General features: G+C 42.7%; 1 long non-coding RNA gene across 1 annotated transcript; it reads left to right on the forward strand.

Annotated features, from left to right (window-relative positions):
* The first annotated feature begins 2,308 nt into the window (after positions 1–2,308).
* LOC122455882 lies at positions 2,309–19,833 on the forward strand. The gene is made up of 3 exons (XR_006274387.1): positions 2,309–2,433; positions 18,614–18,699; positions 18,888–19,833. It is a non-coding gene; the product is annotated as an uncharacterized LOC122455882 (long non-coding RNA).
* The last annotated feature ends 298 nt before the right edge of the window (positions 19,834–20,131 follow it).

The following is a 20,131-nucleotide window of genomic DNA, read 5'->3' on the forward strand; positions in this document are numbered from 1 at the left end:
AGACATTTTACATATTTAAACCCCTGGATTTCCCCCCCTTTGGAAATTTACTGTACAGGGAATAATATATATGAGGTGAGATTTGAGGGGAGGCCCTTAACCCATTGCAGGATTGTGTTCTGACTCTACAATCCACTCTTTATCTTTGCCATATGGGTAAGTTCATCTATGGGGGAGTAACAGTCACTGAGCCACCTGGGGCTAGAGCTGACACGTGTTAATCATAGGATCATAGACTTTGGGTCTCTAACAGTCCTTATAGGTTGTTAAGTCTAACCACCTGCCTCTAGTGTAGCTTATCCCACATACTTTCCATTTCAAAGTGCTATCCAGTATCCTTTGGAATGTTTCCATGGATAATACCTCTGCAGTTACTCTCCTCAGATTGTTACACTGCTGAATTACTGTTACTGTTTTTAATCTAAACTCACCCTTTTTAAATTTAAAGCCATTGCCTCTTGTAGTACATTGCACATGGCCTACCACAAATAAGTCTTTCCTCTCCTTGACATTATTTCTCCTTGTGTATTAATTACCATCAACACTTCTCTCTATTTCTGTAAGCTATTTGGGTGGACGTCCCTTAACATTTTCAAGATGATACCAACCTTGGATAATAGGGCTGCAGGAGAGGTTAACCACAGATAAGAGCATTTCTTACAGAACCCACTTACTGCATGTGCAGCCAGGTCAATGCATTGTGACCTATTTTTCTAGGAGTTCCACTGGACAAAATGTGGTTTTACAGGGGATTCTCAGGTACTGATGCTCACACTAAGATATTCAGTGTTCTCCGCTGGGGAATCAGAGTTAACATGGGCACAAAAGTACGTGATCTGAGAAGTACCCAGTAAAATGACTGAAGTCCTAAAGAGAAGAAGCAAGGAGGCTATAGATGGTGTTGTGGGTAAAGCGCAGTGCTAAAACTCGAGAACTGGGTTGTCTTCCCTGCTCTGTCTCAGACTTGCTTTGGTACTGAGCATTATCCAGCTACTCCCTGGGCACCTGGACTGTAATCCTGACAGACCCTTGTGCCGGGCTGCAAGGATGAGGAGATGCCTTGAGCATACTCCTGCCCATTTGCATTAGGACACATCAACAACTCGCTCCTAATTAGGAGCCATTGATTCAGGAGGCAATGTCTGCTGTGCAGGTGCCCTGCTCACAATTGTTGCGAGGAAGCTGTTCGGTAAGCTCCTCAGCAATCTTGCTATTAAAATGCCACTTTATCCCAGGCTTCCCTATTATTCCTTGCACAAAATGAGAGCCTGCCCTTCAGTGCAGTGTTAGCCCTGCCATTGGCACCATGCATGTTGGCTAGATAGTGCTTTTTATTTTTTTAACATACAATATCTTTAGCTCCAGCCAGTTCGACCCCCAGGGGGAGGAGGGGAGGTGTCATTTGGGATCCACAAAGCAAAGGATACATAATTTAAGAGATGGTACCAAAGGCAGAACCATCAAAAGCACAAAAGATGCTTCTACAAACACCCATCAAGTAAGTGTGGCAAGCTCACTGCCTGACACTGCAACTGACGTCATACCGAAGAATCAATTTACATATTTTTTCTGTTGTCCAATACAAGCTGTTGAGGATCTTGGAAGAATCTGAGCACTGGTGAAACTGACATTTGCTGAGTTCTTGCCCAAAGATTTCCAGCTCTTCATCTGATATTTTCACACATAATTCCTTTACTGACTAAGTCATAACTCCAGAACACAGCAGGGTCCTTTTTTGAGAAGACAGATCTTTTCCAATTTCCCCATGATCTGTTGCTTTATACATTACCATGCTGCATTCTTCAAGTCATACTAAATCATATAACAGATAATTTTTTATTGCCCAAGAATAAAGTTGACTAGTTTGGTATCTAAATGGGGATGGCAGCTGACCGGGATTAACTTGGTATATAAAAGTGAGCACAGGTGCCCCCATAAATATCCCCGTGTGAAGAGGTCCACTCACAAGTGTTCCTCCTTGAGGCTGGGGATTAGCTCTCATCCCATCTGGCACCTCCTGCCATCCCTTGCTCATACTGTGGCCACTCTCTCTCTACATGACTCAGGGTGCTCCCTCCCTGTGACTTGACTTTCTGGGCCAGGTCACAGTATAGTCCCCGCCTTCTGCAGTAACAAAGACCCACCAGACAAGCTGTCCATTTGCCATCTGAGGCAGTTGTCTGTTCCAACTCCAGGTCCTGTGCCACTGGTTGGTAGGGGAACCCAGGCCCACCTGCTATTCTGGGTTCCAGACCAGGAACCCTCCGACTAGTAATCTAGGTCTGCTCAGTCTCAGCATTTGTTGCTGTTTTCCTGTTATTTCTGTCAGTGTTACCTTATAAAATAAAAATACTTGGCACTCAGGTATTGTGATTTTCATCTTCAACTACTTGGCAAGAAATCTTTAATCAAGCCTCATATTAGCATGGCAAGGTAAGTAAGTTTCATCCTCTGTTTACAGATGGGGAAACTGAGGCATGAAGTGGCTCCATGGCTTGTCCGTGTCCAGGGACTCCTTGATGCCAACTGGAAGAGGGCATTAGGGGCTTACAGGGTTCCCCTAGGTCTGATGGCTACATAATAGTGTGCCAAAGAATGGCATAAAAGGTCTCTGCCAACAGCCAGTTATGCACTGGTTATCCTAATCATTGCAAGATGTATGTATGGACAATATTTAAGGAGTTCTGTATCTATGCTGGAAACTATGTTCTTAAGGTATGTAAGGTAAGACAGGTCACTAGAAGGTGAGAAACAGGTTATATTCAAGCAGGGCATAGGAGACATTAATCTTTCTCTGGCTGGTCCCATGTGCATTGTGTATTGTCTGTGTCACAATGGTGGCCTATCTACACCCAGAGCTTATCAAGTGCTTAGCAAGAGATTGTAAAATTGACCAAAAAGAAGCACAGAGGAAAAAACAAAAATGTCTGGGCTATATCCTGTTTGTGAGCAAAGACAATGGCCTGTGGGGAGTATAACTTGAGGTACAAAGAGACACCCTTCATTCTTCACCTAGGGGATAAGCTACCGTGTGTGTGTCTTATGAGTAGAGGGTCGCAGCTGGCTTTGTTGTTAATCACTGGGAGAAAGACTTTGGGTGAGCTAAACTTCGATAGACCAGGAAACTGTCTTGTTAGTTAAGTCTAGGCCTGGTAAGCATGTTATGTTTTTATTTTCCATGTAACTGATTCTTTCCAGTACGTCTACCCACTTGCTGTTATTTGAATCTCTGGCCTTTGTTAAAGAAACATATCTGCATTTTCTCTATAATCATGTCTCAGTGCAGTGAATGGAGTGGCACAGTGACCTGGAGGTGTAACTGGTAAGCTGAGGTATACTGCTCCTTTGGGAGCAGCAGATCTATGAATTCTATGAGTATCCAGTGGAAGAGGGGCTGGACACTGCAGGGAGACGCTCTCAGGACTCAGAAATGTGCTCTGGGCTTTGCACAAAACACAGCTGGAAGGGGTGGGCCCCTTATACCTAATAGCCTGGTGGTACCAGCATTCACAGGGGAGGCAGGAGACATGGGTTCAAGTCTATGCTTCCTATCAGGCTGAGAGGGGATCTGAATCTGGTTCTTCCACATCCTGCATGAGTGCTCTATTAATTGGGCTAGTCAATATCAGGAGGAGCACCACCTCCTTGGTATTGGTTAGCTTAGGTGGCTCTCTGCTCAGCTGGTTGGCTTCTGGGGATCCCTTTTGGTAGGCACCTAGCTCTCCCCAGGCAGTGTGTGACAATGAGTCTGTCTCCTTTGTGTATCTAGCCCAAGGTATGTGTATTTCAGATACATATATCTCTCCTTCCTAGGCCTAGGGAATATGGCTAATCAAAGGGAATATGGCTAATCAAACCTAGGCTTCATTCTGCTCAAGTCTGAACAATGCTAATGGTGTCCTTCATATTATGTAGCCCATACTGTAGGAGCTATAGGCGCCGATTCCATGGGTGCTCCGGGACTGGAGCACCCATGGGGAAAAATTAGTGGGTGATGTGCACCCACTGGCAGCCAAGCTCCCCTCACCCCCCACCCCATCTCCTCCCCCTGCCCAGAGTGCACCATGTTCCCGTTCTTCTGCCTACCTCCCCGGCCTAAACCCCGACCCCACCAAACAGCTGTTTGACAGCGTTAGCACACTCTGGGAGAGAGGGGGAGGAGCGGGAATGTGGCGCGCTCAGGGAAGGAGGCAGGGAAGAGACGGCCTGGGAGTTGGGGAAGGGTTTGGAATGGGGCGGGGTAGGGGCGGGGCCTCATGTAAGGGGTGGAGTGGGACCGGGGCCGGGGGCAGAGGGGTAGTCGAGCACCCACAGGAAAGAGGGGAAGTCAGCGCCTATGGTAGGAGCATTGTTTAGTAGAGCAGCCTGCTTCTGAAGCATTCACAGAACTTCAGAGTTTGTAAAGTTCCGAGAGTCTGCCAAAGCACACATCCCCCTACTCCCACAGAAGCTAGAAATCACAGGATCAAGTAGAGACATCTCCAGAGGATCATCATTGGCATTAAATGGGAAAAAGATTGTTCCTGCAGCATGTGAGAATGGGAAAAACAAATGTGGCACCCTTGTGATTGGTTTGATTTACTAAAGCAGAAGGGCTAGGAAGTATTAAGTTGCCTTTGGGACCAGTTAATTTCATGTTTTAGTTGCTTCTAAATAAGTGTGTCTCAGAAAAATCATGCACCCATCTTGAACAGTATGCACTGGGAGGATTAAACCAGTTTAAAATATTTAGAAGCCCATGGAACCAAATGCATGTATTTAAGAATAGAGAGAGCCAAAAACGGTGAGTGTAGAAACACTAGTAATTTGGAAGCACTTTTATGAACTATTTCTGATGAGTATCTCCTACAGATTTAAAGCAGCACCTGTAAAAGGCCATTCTTTCCTTATCCCCTACATAAAAGCCCCCTTTTATGAAATGTAATGGAGTCATGGCATTTCTGCCATTGGCATAATGATGCCTGGAATACAGACTTTTGCTACCTTTATGTTGAATATTTATGCAATGCATTGGCAAGCATTTTTCTTAGCAAGGATTATAACATATCAGTGTGTAGTGCAAATAATAAACTTCTTTGCAGCCACTATTATCATAAAGAAAAGGAGTACTTGTGGCACCTTAGAGACTAACAAATTTATTAGAGCATAAGCTTTCGTGAGCTACAGCTCACTTCATCGGATGCATTTGGTGGAAAAAACAGAGGAGAGATTTATATACACACACACAGAGAACATGAAACAATGGGTTTATCATACACACTGTAAGGAGAGTGATCACTTAAGATAAGCCATCACCAACAGCAGGGGGGGGAAGGAGGAAAACCTTTCATGGTGACAAGCAGGTAGGCTAATTCCAGCAGTTAACAAGAATATCAGAGGAACAGTGGGGGGTGGGGTGGGAGGGAGAAATACCATGGGGAAATATCTTGGCTTATCTTAAGTGATCACTCTCCTTACAGTGTGTATGATAAACCCATTGTTTCATGTTCTCTGTGTGTGTGTATATAAATCTCTCCTCTGTTTTTTCCACCAAATGCATCCGATGAAGTGAGCTGTAGCTCACGAAAGCTTATGCTCTAATAAATTTGTTAGTCTCTAAGGTGCCACAAGTACTCCTTTTCTTCATGGGGAAATAGTTTTACTTTGTGTAATGACTCATCCATTCCCAGTCTCTATTCAAGCCTAAGTTAATTGTATCCAGTTTGCAAATTAATTCCAATTCAGCAATCTCTCGTTGGAGTCTGTTTTTGAAGCTTTTTTGTTGAAGTATAGCCACTCTTAGGTCTGTGATCGAGTGACCAGAGAGATTGAAGTGTTCTCCGACTGGTTTTTGAATGTTATAATTCTTGACGTCTGATTTGTGTCCATTCATTCTTTTACGTAGAGACTGTCCAGTTTGGCCAATGTACATGGCAGAGGGGCATTGCTGGCACATGATGGCATATATCACATTGGTAGATGCGCAGGTGAACGAGCCTCTGATAGTGTGGCTGATGTGATTAGGCCCTATGATGGTATCCCCTGAATAGATATGTGGACAGAGTTGGCAACGGGCTTTGTTGCAAGGATAGGTTCCTGGGTTAGTGGTTCTGTTGTGTGGTGTGTGGTTGCTGGTGAGTATTTGCTTCAGATTGGGGGGCTGTCTGTAAGCAAGGACTGGTCTGTCTCCCAAGATCTGAGAGAGTGATGGCTCGTCCTTCAGGATAGGTTGTAGATCCTTGATGATGCGTTGGAGAGGTTTTAGTTGGGGGCTGAAGGTGATGGCTAGTGGCGTTCTGTTGTTTTCTTTGTTGGGCCTGTCCTGTAGTAGGTGACTTCTGGGTACTCTTCTGGCTCTGTCAATCTGTTTCTTCACTTCAGCAGGTGGGTATTGTAGTTGTAGGAATGCATGATAGAGATCTTGTAGGTGTTTCTCTCTGTCTGAGGGGTTGGAGCAAATGCGGTTATATCGTAGCGCTTGGCTGTAGAGAATGGATCGAGTGGTATGATCTGGATGAAAGCTAGAGGCATGTAGGTAGGAATAGCGGTCAGTAGGTTTCCGATATAGGGTGGTGTTTATGTGACCATCGCTTATTAGCACCGTAGTGTCCAGGAAGTGGATCTCTTGTGTGGACTGGTCCAGGCTGAGGTTCCCTCAGACAGAGAGAAACACCTACAAGATCTCTATCATGCATTCCTACAACTACAATACCCACCTGCTGAAGTGAAGAAACAGATTGACAGAGCCAGAAGAGTACCCAGAAGTCACCTACTACAGGACAGGCCCAACAAAGAAAACAACAGAACGCCACTAGCCATCACCTTCAGCCCCCAACTAAAACCTCTCCAACGCATCATCAAGGATCTACAACCTATCCTGAAGGACGAGCCATCACTCTCTCAGATCTTGGGAGACAGACCAGTCCTTGCTTACAGACAGCCCCCCAATCTGAAGCAAATACTCACCAGCAACCACACACCACACAACAGAACCACTAACCCAGGAACCTATCCTTGCAACAAAGCCCGTTGCCAACTCTGTCCACATATCTATTCAGGGAATACCATCATAGGGCCTAATCACATCAGCCACACTATCAGAGGCTCGTTCACCTGCGCATCTACCAATGTGATATATGCCATCATGTGCCAGCAATGCCCCTCTGCCATGTACATTGGCCAAACTGGACAGTCTCTACGTAAAAGAATGAATGGACACAAATCAGACGTCAAGAATTATAACATTCAAAAACCAGTTGGAGAACACTTCAATCTCTCTGGTCACTCGATCACAGACCTAAGAGTGGCTATACTTCAACAAAAAAGCTTCAAAAACAGACTCCAACGAGAGACTGCTGAATTGGAATTAATTTGCAAACTGGATACAATTAACTTAGGCTTGAATAGAGACTGGGAATGGATGAGTCATTACACAAAGTAAAACTATTTCCCCATGGTATTTCTCCCTCCCACCCCACCCCCCACTGTTCCTCTGATATTCTTGTTAACTGCTGGAATTAGCCTACCTGCTTGTCACCATGAAAGGTTTTCCTCCTTTCCCCCCCCTGCTGTTGGTGATGGCTTATCTTAAGTGATCACTCTCCTTACAGTGTGTATGATAAACCCATTGTTTCATGTTCTCTGTGTGTGTGTATATAAATCTCTCCTCTGTTTTTTCCACCAAATGCATCCGATGAAGTGAGCTGTAGCTCACGAAAGCTTATGCTCTAATAAATTTGTTAGTCTCTAAAGTGCCACAAGTACTCCTTTTCTTTTTGCGAATACAGACTAACACGGCTGCTACTCTGAAACCACTATTATCATGTTAATCTGGATTTGATATAGTCAGAATATTAAAACTGTCACATTATCAGCCATGATAATGTAAAAATACTGCACACCTTTAAATATTTACATTACAGTATCTCTAAGCAGTAGCCTTTGAACAATTCCAGTGTGCAAATTACACGCGTCACTAACAGGTTCTTTATTCCGGTGGCTATGTAAACTATACAAGTGAGACTAATGAGTCACAGAAGTATTAACAGTAAGACTCTATTTCAAATCCAAATAAACAAGAGTATAAATGCAGTTGCACGAAAAACTGAAACAAATAAGATAAAGGTCCCTAGTGCTGTCATACACACAAACTCTTGAAGAGCATTGGAACTGCAGCTAGAAGAAAACAGTCAGTGGAGTACATCACAAGGGGGAGGTGATAATCCAGTTTATACTCTCCTGTCAATCCCGATGTGCCCAACTAGGACTGGATAAATATCTCTTTTGATACAGATTTCCCTTTACACCCACACATGTCTGAGGCTAATTTAATCAAGTCTCATTCTCTTGTCCATATGTGGTATTATGTATAACCATAATGACAGTTTCAGCTATTATTTGTCATATACTTTCCGAACATCACTGTGGTTAGCTCCATGGATACATATGTCAAAATCCCCCAAATGCTACTATTTTAAACTTGTTTTTGCTCTTTCGCAGTTACTTGTTTGTCACCAGGTGCATATTGCTAAATCTTATGACCTGGGGTCAAGCATTTGTGCCAACATATGCTAACTAACTGACAAACTTTACTAGGCCTTGGTAGGCCTCATGACTATGACAAAGCCTAAATAACATATATAATTTATTTATTCAGTATGTCCATACTTGGATTTCAGAGTTTGTAAATTATTTTTATGCATTTGTTAGACTACAGAAGCAATAGACTGCCTCTAAATATCGGTCTCTTGCGAACAGATCAGGGGTTAAAGGTCAACAAAGCTGAGATTCTCTGAGTTGTTATAACAAATAATAATTAGCACTTCATTGGTACCTTTCTTCTGAGGATCTTAAAGGGATTTACAAACATTAGGTCAGATCTTCAGCTGGTGTAAGCTCTATTGAAATCCATGCTGATTTACAACAACTGAGCATCTGGCCTATTAAGCCTTTCAACCCCCTGTGAAGTAAATATTATTATAATACCCATTTTACAGGTGTTAAATGACTAGTACATGGTCAGACAGGGAGTTTGTGTCAGAATAGAATCCAAGAGTCCAAACTCCATGACCTTTGATCTAACCATATTTCCTCCCTAACACACTATGGTATTCTGAACCAAACTCTGTATTGACCTGCCCCCAGCCACCACCTCAGGCATCCCCGCTGAGTGTGGATATAGTTCTTTCTAAGCCAATCATAACTTTGCAGTTGGGAGTTGTTGAAGACCTTTCACTTTTCCAAGACATTTTCTTCTTTGTGGAATTTCTGGGCTTGAAAGGATACATGACAGAGCAAATATCTCTATGAAAGGCTTTTGGATATAAGGAAACATTACACTGGCTTTCCATCCAATTCCAAGGGTTCTCAGTTAAGGCCCTCAACTGGCTACCTACAGACTGGCTCTCTTTCTGTACCACAATATGATACTATCATCAACAGGAAGAATGCACAGGGTGACTTGAGTAGAAGCAAATGCAATATAGTTTTGCTGGAAGGACATTGGCTGTGGGATTCCTTGCTACCAAAGAAGAGCCTGAACTTATCTTGTTCAGAGCAAGACTCACCTCTTTGTACAGGCCTTCTCTTAATAACCAAGGTACTAAGGGGCCGAATCTGCATAATCAATATTCAGAATTAATCCTTTGGAAAGGCAACATATGCTAGCAGTAGGGCTAAGAATGGTCCCAGTCAGATAGAAACAATGCTTCTATTATTATCCTTGTGCCTAATTCTGTGGTGATAGTTGTGGTGGATTAAACAGTCAGTATATGAAATGGCCTTGCTCTTTCTTTTAGGGCTAGTTTCACAGAGGGAATTAAGCATTGCCTCTGAATACCAGTGGCACCTAAACCTGGGACTTGGGAACCCAAGTCCCTTTGTGAATCTAGCTCTTATAGGCTAACATTGGGATAGCTTTGCTATTGTGAAATTTAGTCGCCTATTGTCAGGGACCTATTTCTCCTCCCGCTTTGTATGGTTTGGTGGATCAGTGAACCAGGATCCTCTTTGGAGCTGGGCTAATTTGCAGCCCGCTTGCTGGGATAATCTTTGTGAGTGTCTCACATGATCCATTTTTTGTGAGTGTAGGGCTAAGGTGAAGAGTGTTAATGGATCATCTTCTCTGAAACACCATTCTTCTCTTGTGCTGTTTGTCCACTTTCCAACAAATCTGAGATAAAGACTATTAGAAAGGACTTTAGTGTTAGTAAATCCCAGATTCCTTATGGCTAGAAAATTGCTATGCCACATAAATGAGGTAATACTGAACACCAGCCATTACTAACTGCATGTCTCTTGTAATACAATAATTTCGACAAACTACAGTTTTCTATGATGTGTCTAGTCAAAGCTCGTGTTGTTTTGATTTTAGTTGCTTTCAGAGCCTGATGAATCTTCGATGGTAGTAGATATCACATCAGCACACCTGTTTCCTATGTGAATTTCATAGCTAGAGAATGCACTGCAGTGCATGTAAGCAGCAATATGTAAATCATCATTAGCAGATGTTTATTGTCTCTTTCAGAAAATCAGATTTGACTAATCAGCCTAAGTGAAACATATGCTGAAATTAATTAAAGTTTGTTTTAAAATGATTTGCATGCTCATTGCTTTTAACTGTTTGTAATTGGGGATTTTGAATACTTGTTAACAAACGAAGTCACCTACGTTGAGATTTTCAAAGTGGTGCAGGGGCATTTAACCACACATCTTCCACTAATATTTATGATTCAGTGCCCTGCACTGCATTGAATTTTCACCCCTACTGTAGCATAAAAAAAGGAAGAAACATACCATTGTTTCACATTATGCCATGGCAATCTTTGTAAGGACCACAATAACTAAGACAGAATGCAGCTTTGATGACTGGGAATTATTTGGAGACTGTGAACCTTTTTACCAAAACCCCACAAAAAACTCAGCATGTTTGGGTTTTTTTGAGCATGCTTATTATTTTGGCAGGGCCATTTCTCTCAGATGAAGTATGTTTTCTAATCCTTTAATCATTCTCGTGGCTCTTCTCTGAACCCTCTGCAATTTATCAACATCTTTCTGAACTATAGACATCAGAACTGGGCATGGTATTCCAGTAGCTAAATACAGAGATAAAATAACCTCTCTACTCCTCCTCAAGATTCCCCAATTTTATGCATCCAAGGATTGCACTAGCCTTTTTGGCCACAGTATTGCACTATCTTCAGCTGATTATCCACCATAAACTCCCGCAGTGACCAGTCATTGCTCTTCCACCCTGTAAGTATGGCCTGCATTTTTTGTTCCTAGATGTATAGATTTACATTTAGCCATATTAAAAATGCACACTGTTTGCTTGCACCCAATTAACCAAGCAAGTCAGATTGCTCTGTATTAGTAACCTGTCCTCTTCATTACTTACCACTCCCCCAATCTGTATCATCTGCAAACTTTATCAGTGATGATTTTATGTTCTCTTTCAGGGCATTGATAAAAATGTTAAATAACATGGGGCCAAGAACAAATCCCTGCAGGACACCACTAGAAATACACTCGCTCTACGATGATTCCCCATTTACAATTACATTTTGAGACCCATCAGTTAATCCATTTAATGTGTGCCATATTCATTTTATGTCATCCTGGTTTTTTAATCAAAATGTCATGTGGTACCAACTCAAATGCCTTACCAAAGTCTAAGTATATTACATCAACGCTATTACCTTTGTTAACCAAACTTGTAATTGCATCAAGAAAGAAATCAGGTTTGTTTGGTAGGATCTATTTTCCATAGTCTATTTTCTACCTGAGTCATGTCCTTAGGTGGTGTAAGTCCTCTTGCCTCCACTGATCAAGGGAGCTACCCTGTTTACACCTGCTGAGGTGCTGTCTCACTAGGGTTAGTTACTTGACAGCAACTTTTTTGTCAGCCTGATATGGGACATCATTTGCTCTGGCTACACCACTCATTAGCTCATTTGTTTCAAGTGCTTCTCATAAGTTTTCAACTCTTCCTGCTGTAATGTCACAGCATCACTGGCTCCTGAGATGGAGCATAACAGTGGTTCATTAGGCTCATAAATCCAAAAAGGAAGAAAAACTCTCCTGGAGACATCAGTGGCTTTATAACAAACAGAGCAGCAGGCGAGCCTGCAAATTATCAGTCCCGTGCTTTGTAAGCAGTTTTGCATCAGTTGGGGAAAATTACAATAAAGAGCAATGAGAAAGTAAAACATAAACTATACTACAGTCATGCTCCATGTTCTGCTCTGTCCACATATCATTTAAAATAATAACTGAAACAGTGACACAATAGTGAGAATTCAGGACAGCATCAGACAGCCTCGCCTGTCAAGAGATTTGCCCAAGTTGGGAATTGTTTTATGTGTAAATTTCAACATAAGAGGGAACATATATGCAATACTTAATCTTCCAATATTATTCTGCATCCCAGCACTGTGTGTCAACTAGTCTGGTAATGTGTTTACACACAGACATGCGGTTCTGCCACTGTCACATTTATAAGTGTGCAGGCTTGATTTATGACTAGTAGATACTGGCCTGTAAATTTTTACAGCAAGCATGCTTGAATTATGTGTTGACTTCACTGCACTGGATCAAAAATCCTCAAAATACTCTCTGAGAAGAATTAAATGTATGTGGTCTCTAAGCCATGAAAATATTGCTCTAATGTTTCTGTGTGATATTTAACAGATTGTGAGTTCAAATCCATTTATCAGCTGATGTCTGATGAGTTTGGCAGGAGCTTACTTCATTAAATATAAGAAAAACTATGAGAAATAATCATGTAGTCTGAGGAGAATTTAATGAACAAATAAGTGACCTTCACATTTATGCAAGATAAAGATTTCATGCCAAATTTTGCATAATATACACTGAAATTAATGGAGTATTTATTAGATTTCTTTTCTTTTCTTTTTTTCCCTTCCTTCCTATAAAACTTCTGCACAGGAGATCTGTTTATATTCATGATTATGAGAGCTGAAGAATGCTCCTGAATTATACGCATCTGACTTTTGCTGCCAGGTGAGAGATCTGATTTCAGAAAAAGAATCAGCCAAGTCCTGATTCAGGTTACAATTAGTATTATGGAGGTGAATATACAGTCACTAGGGCCTAGATCCTGAAAAGGTATTTAGGTTCCTAACTCCCTTTGAAATTAGAGCCTAAATACCTTGGTGCATCTTGGAGTCAAGAGGTACAGGGGTGCTACAGCTCTTTACTGCCTATGGAAATCTTATCTTGCCCCCTATAGAATCTTCATGGAACAGTTAAGGGAAGTCAACTTGCTTTCCTCTCAGATATAAATTAAAACTGAGATTAGAATTTGGCCCATAATGTTGGAAACTGTTTTTTGGAGCGATACAAGAAGGGATTTTAAAGAAATGGCTACGTTATAAAGCTGGCAGGGATCTACTGGTATGGGACCAGCCTTAGCTGAACTGGCATGGTCAAGTTTGTGTCTATGTGTATCATAGAAACACAGGGCTGGACCTCGAGAGGTCACCTAGTCCAGTCCCCTGCACTCATGGCAGGACTAAGTATTATCTAGACCAGTGGTTCTCAAAGCCAGTCCACCGCTTGTTCAGGGAAAGCCCTTGGTGGGCCGGACTGGTTTGTTTACCTGCCGTGTCCTCAGGTTTGGCTGATCGCGGCTCCCACTGGCCGTGGTTTGCCGCTTCAAGCCAATGGGGGCTGCGGGAAGGGTGGCCAGCACGTCCCTTGGCCCATGCTGCTTCCTACATCCCCCCATTGGCCTGGAGCGGTGAACCACGGCTAGTGGGAGCCGCGAACGGCCGAACCTGTGGACACATCAGGTAAACAAAGCAGTCCGGCCCACTAGGGGCTTTCCCTGAACAAGCGGCGGACCCGCTTTGAGAACCACTGATTTAAACCATCCCTGCCAGGTGTTGTCGGCATTGCATTCAAGTAGATAGATTCTCCTTGGGGAAATGGAAATAGGGATAGGACTGTTAACACAGGGCCCAGCTGTCAGCCATGCGGAGAAACCCCTTTGCTCCCATTTATCCCCGTTGGAGCTACTGCCACTCAACACTCCTGAAAACCAGACCACTCATTTCAGTGCTTAAACATGGACTTAGGAGGTTAACTTAAAAGATTCATTTTTGGAAATCTTACCCCGGGCACCCAGTTCCATGGACTCTATTGACTGACAAGCAGGGGTGAGCAAGAGAGGGATCCATCATAGCCATCCATTGTATTTCAGTACCCCTTACTCTAAGCTATATCTCCCATATATGACCTCTGCACTATGAAATCCTTGTCCAAGTTATTACATTGCATTAGTTCAAGTCTCCCATTGGATAGCCACAAGGGGTATGATACCAGTTGGAACAGCCATACTTTCTCTGAATAATGCTGCGTGACCATGCCCAGTGCTGTGGCCAATAATGCTATCTGACCAATAAGTCCCCATGCGTTAGACATAGGACCAGCATCCTTGTTCTACCCAACTTTTCAGCTCTTTGAGAAGTTGCTTATATACTATGTTGCTGGGTGCCAATGATAGAACCTAGACAGACAGACAGACATCCTCAGATCCTTTGGCATACAAAGGGTTTACACCCATGGAGCAATAGGCTGGACCTGCAGTTAGAAATCAGAAATTGCGTGGAGACAGATTGGGCTCTTATTAATAAATAGTACTTTACCCTGTGAATATTTCCACTGGAGTCAATGGGATGTTTTGCAGAGTAAGATACTAGTCAGTGTGAGTAGTGGTATTACAATCTGACCCTTAACAAGGAGCAGGGCCAGTTTTCTGAATGTCACTGACCTAGCAATGTAGTAGGAAAAATATCAACTTTATTTAACACTTTCCCAACCTTGTTGTTGTAATTGTGTGACTAACAGATCCCTGCCCTCATTTGTCCATATGAGATGCTCTGCAGCTATGTTGCTTGTCCTGTAACTCAGTAGATATTAGAAACCGCATTTCTACCTAATGAACTGGGAATGAATAGTTCGTTTAATGTGTCAAACACGGCAGAGGGTACTGCAGACAGGCCCTCCTCATGAAGTTAATTGCAGCACTAAGAAAACAAATTTGTTCGAATCATCATTTCAAAGTTATTTCCAAACATTAATGCAAAACTTCTCTCAATAAAGAGTCCTTTTAAAAGAAATGTAACTTGTACATAAGGCACTGTGAAGCTCAGCTCCTCTAGAACTTCCATTCCTAACAAAGGGAAACATATTTAAAGCAAAACCTGTCAGTGTGGAGTCCATAAGTAATAGATGCAGGAGGTGATTAGCAATAGTTAGGACTCTACCAAATTCATGGTCTGTTTTGGTCAAATTCATGGTCATAGGATTTTAAAAATAATAAATTTCATTATTTCAGCTATTTAAATCTGAAATTTCACAGTGTTGTAATTGTAGGGTCCTCACCCAAAAAGGAGTTGGGGGGGTCGCAAGGTTATTGGGGGTGGGGGGGAGTTTTGTGGTACGGCTATCCTTACTTCTGCACTGCTGCTGGTGGCGGCGCTGCCTTCAGAGCTGGGCAGCTGGAGAGCGGTGGCTGCTGGCCTGGAGCCCAGCTCTGAAGGCAGAGCCGCCACCAGCAGCAGTGCAGAAGTAAGGGTGGCACGGTATGGTATTGTCACCCTTACTTCTGTGCGGCTGCCTGCAAAGCTGGGCCCTCAGTCAGCAGTCACCACTCTCTGGCTGCCCAGCTCTGAAGGGCAGCAGCACAGAAGTAAGGGGGGCATGGTATGGTCTTGTCACCCTTACTTCTGCACTGCTGGCGGGGGGCCGCCTTCAAGCTGGGCACCCGGCCAACAGCCGCTGCTCTCTGGCCACCCAGCTCTGAAGGCAGCACAAAAGTAAGGGTGGCAATACCACAACCCCCCTAAAATAACCTTGTGACCCCCCCCCCCCCGCAACTCCCTCTTGGGTCAGAACCCCCAATTTGAGAAGTTCTATCTATATACTGTAGGGTAAAAGCACACAAAAGGCCAGATTTCATGGGGGGGGAGACCAGATTTCACGAGCCATGATGCATTTTTCATGGCCATGAATTTGGTAGGGCCCTAGCAATACTGAAGTGCAACAATCAAGAAGTGAGTTAAGACTTGAGCTGACAGGTTTTGAACTCTCCTCTATGGGCCTGGTTACACTCAGATGTAGTGAACTGAGGTTGTGCATGCTCAGTACTTCTGAAAACTAGGCCCTAAATTTACTATTTAATCAGGCTGAAATCCTTTGGCTGGGTTAGCAGAGATTTAGAACCTACTCAAATACCATTTTTCCTTAAGAATATAAGAATGGCCATACGGGCTCAGACCAATGGTCCAACAGTGGCCAGTGCCAGATGCTTTGGAGGGAATGAACAGAACAGGGAAATTATCTAGTGATCCATCCCCTGTCATCCAGTCCCAGCTTCGTGCAGTTAAATCAGAAGATGTAGGCCAATTGACCAGAACTTAAAAAAAGATGGGCCAAATTCTTCTCTCAGAAGTGTACAGTTAACGTCCATTGACTTCAAGGCCAGTTGTGTTTACACATTCAAGGGAAGAGTTAAATTGAGTGGGTGAAATTCATCACTGTGCTGAGGGTCATCACAAAGCCTATTGATCACTTAAATCCAACTTAAACCCTAGTTTGAGGCTTTAAGTCAGTGGTTCTCAACCTATTTACCATTGTGGGCCTCATCCAATACTAGCTGTATGGCCCTGAGGATGTCACATGGGCTGCAGCTGTGTGCTGATTGGGCCACAAGCAGCCCATGGGCCACAGGTTGAGAACCACTGGTTTAAGTGCTGCTTTGTACTAGTCTTCTGGGAGTATGAATTCTGCTTCCTCCAGGCAGACACAAACAAGATAAGCAATTTCATGGTATCTCTACAGCCTTAGCAACTTGTAACTCATGGTCATATTCCCCTTCCAGCAGTGTGGGCTAGAGGAGAAGTGTGCATATCACAGGCAGAGGCCCCCTGACTACCTTGAGATCTTCCATGGGGTTTCACATTGTAAGGTCAGCCCTGACCTATCTTTGAGAGTCTTTTGGATCATTGCCCGGGTTGTTCTTTAACATGGAGGCCAACTGAGATAAACATGCATTTACTGAATGGAAATTATTAATTAAATTAAGTCATAAGAAGAGCTGCAATTTTGGGGGGGAACAAAATTTAGCCAGTAGACAGCCACTAACTGGTGAATAATGAGATGCTCCTCTGTTGCTGCTCACCTAAACTACTGTTGGGAGACATGTAAATAAAGGAGCAGCACTTTCCCTTTTGGCCTAAAACAAAGGGACAATCTCAGGCCTAATGGAAGTGGGTGCAACTCTATTCATCTCAGTTTGCACCTGGTCACACCAGGGTTGAAATTGGTCCAGTGTTTTATATTATTCTTTCATTTTCTCCCTCGTGCTGACTAGTTGGGCTGTACAGCATATAACAATTTACAGTAAGCCCTCCTTGTGCAACTTGGTAATAATGGAAACAATTTCTGAAGTTAATGGTATTAGTGAGGAAATACAGTTATTCTTAACCAGTCCTGCAATGCTCCTTTAGAAAAACGATCCTTGCAACTACCTTTATCATTTGATTTACAAGCCACAAATTTGTGCAAGAAACTTCACTTTAACTCAGTCACACACTTTATAAACTGAGTGGGGGCCAGTTCACAAATGCTTTCACAGCTCTGTACACTTCCCTGGAGCAGCCATCTCCTTCCTGCTGGCCAGACACATTGCCTTTAAATGGCTGCCAACTTTTTAAGAGTTCCTTTTTGGCTATATTCTTCTTTTCATAGCAGTATTCATGGCCCCAGATCAGGTTCATAAGGAACAAAGTGTAAAATTAATCAATGGATTGATGCACTGTTTAGAATAAAAACATCCCAGTTTTGGCAAAGTTTTCTGCCTTTCCAGCCAAACAAATGTGTATGTATATATGAAATGAAATTTCGTTTTCCCTTTGCTGCCTGTTGATGTTCTCCTAATTCGTTTTCCTTTTGCTTCTTATTGAGTCTCCTTATGTCTGGATAAGTTTAACTCTTGAGTTCCACAGTAGTACAATGTATGCCAATTAGAGGCACGTGATTGTATGCAGACAAACAAAGCTTTTTCCTCACTTAGATAGATTGAAACCAAGCCTTCCTGAATCAAGGTGGGCTGAAACTTGATGCCGTGCATTACAGTTCATTATTGCCTCAACATAACTATATGCACTTTAAAATAATTCTAGCTATTATTAATCAAATAACTCACAGCAGAAAGCAAAATTCCATTGCCTGAAGTTGGTCTCTAGGCAAAAAGCAAGACTAAGGCATAGGCAAGCCCATGATATTGCATATGTTTTTCAGACTCAAATGAGTCTTTTCCAAACAGATGAAAGTTGCCAATCGCTGTTAGTCAATAACCTTAATTTCAGTCGTAGCTGATCTGGGAAAAAGTTAATCATATTGTAGCACCACTCAATCTCATTTCTATCATCCTTAAAGTCATGTATTTTTAAAAATACCAAAAGCAATTTAAAAATACATCTAATGGTAATCACTTCTTTGGAAACAACACACTGCAATAACGTAAACAGCAGCCACTTTCCCACAAAGATTTATGAGACAGACTCGTTTTCTCACGACTTATGTTATTCTTGCCTTATTGTTTTGTCAGCATTGGATATGGAAAGCGGATGATATGTGAACACTTTCCAACACAAGACAGCATTGGAGTTTTGATTAGGTAACAAAATTGAAAAAGTGAGTTTACTTGCCCTGTTCAATCTTAGTGATTTAAATGTGGGTCTAATAAACATGTCTAAGAACCATGCGGCCCTCCCAGGAGCACATGCTGCTCCTACTGCTGTTCCTGGAAGCCTGGGCACACAAGGGATGACTGGGGCTTTCACATTAGCCATTTTGGGTTTCATGCTGTATTTCCTTTCCAGGGCCTAGAAATCAGAAGGGTAAATAAATGTCAAGACAAATGTGGACTTCACAGTGATCAATGAAGCAAAAAGATGGACTGAATATGAACAAAGAAATCTCTGGAGAGCAAAGAAAAATGAGAAGGACCCAGATCCTGTGCTCAGATCAATTGGAACTTTGCAGATGCTGGCCCTATGGCTTTACATGCTGACTGCTTGGGGGTGTCTGCTCTCTCCTGGGGATCTATGTAATGACATAATAGTTACAGGCCAAACCCTCCAGGCCTTAATTCAACAAAATTCCCATTAACTCCAGCAGGAATTTTACCTTTTTAAGGACTAGAGAATTTAGCTCCATATTACATAGCATGTAGGTGGGATGGCACCTGTGGGTTGCAAAGCTGACTTGGCTTTTACATATGGCACGTGCTGCCAGCAGTGCAGGGGGGTTGCATCTTTCAGCATGGTTTGGGATTTAGTGGATTGAAAAGGGAGATGCATAAAGTCAGGCTGACCTTGAGGAATTTACATATATATCCTGAGCTTGGGATCACATCTCAAACTATACCCAATGAAGAACCGTAGCCCCCCCGGTTGTGATATGTGCAGTTACTAAATGGTATGCTAGTTGTTTTAAAATACCCACACATCCAACCCATCCCATACCCTGCCTTGCATCTTGTACCTTGCAAGTCCTTATACCAAATGCCCCTTAGATTTGAACGTATTGTGTCATAGCATTCTTCAGCACACAACTCGGTGTGCTGGACCATATTGTCATTTATTTAGCCAAATCCTAACATTTTTCTGCTGATGCTTGACCCGTCTTTTTACCCGTTCAGGGCAATTACTCACTCAGCTTCGGATTCTGTAGGGTGCTAAGCACCCGCAACACCCATTGACTAGAAGGCTCTAGGGCATTCAGCCTAGCTGAAGATACTTGGTATGCTGCAGGACGTGGCCTTTGGCTTGCATTTTTGTGAAAAGTTGCAACCCCCTAAATATAGGTATTTATAAAGAAAGGGTTGTCACTCATCCCTTATTTTAGTGGTGCTAACAATTGACACCCTAGGGAACCCATCCTGCAAGCACTGACTTACCTGAGTAGTCCTAGCTCACAGAAACAATCCCACTGACTCGTAGTAGTAAGAATCACTTATGAGTGTGTTTAAGCAAACAACCGGCCATATATTTATAATAATTTGTATTAATTCATCAAGAATGTGTTGCCTGTATTCCTAATTGAGCAGCAATTAATGTGTATT

Source organism: Dermochelys coriacea, chromosome 9 (assembly GCF_009764565.3).
Source record: "Dermochelys coriacea isolate rDerCor1 chromosome 9, rDerCor1.pri.v4, whole genome shotgun sequence".
NCBI lineage: Eukaryota > Metazoa > Chordata > Testudines > Dermochelyidae > Dermochelys > Dermochelys coriacea.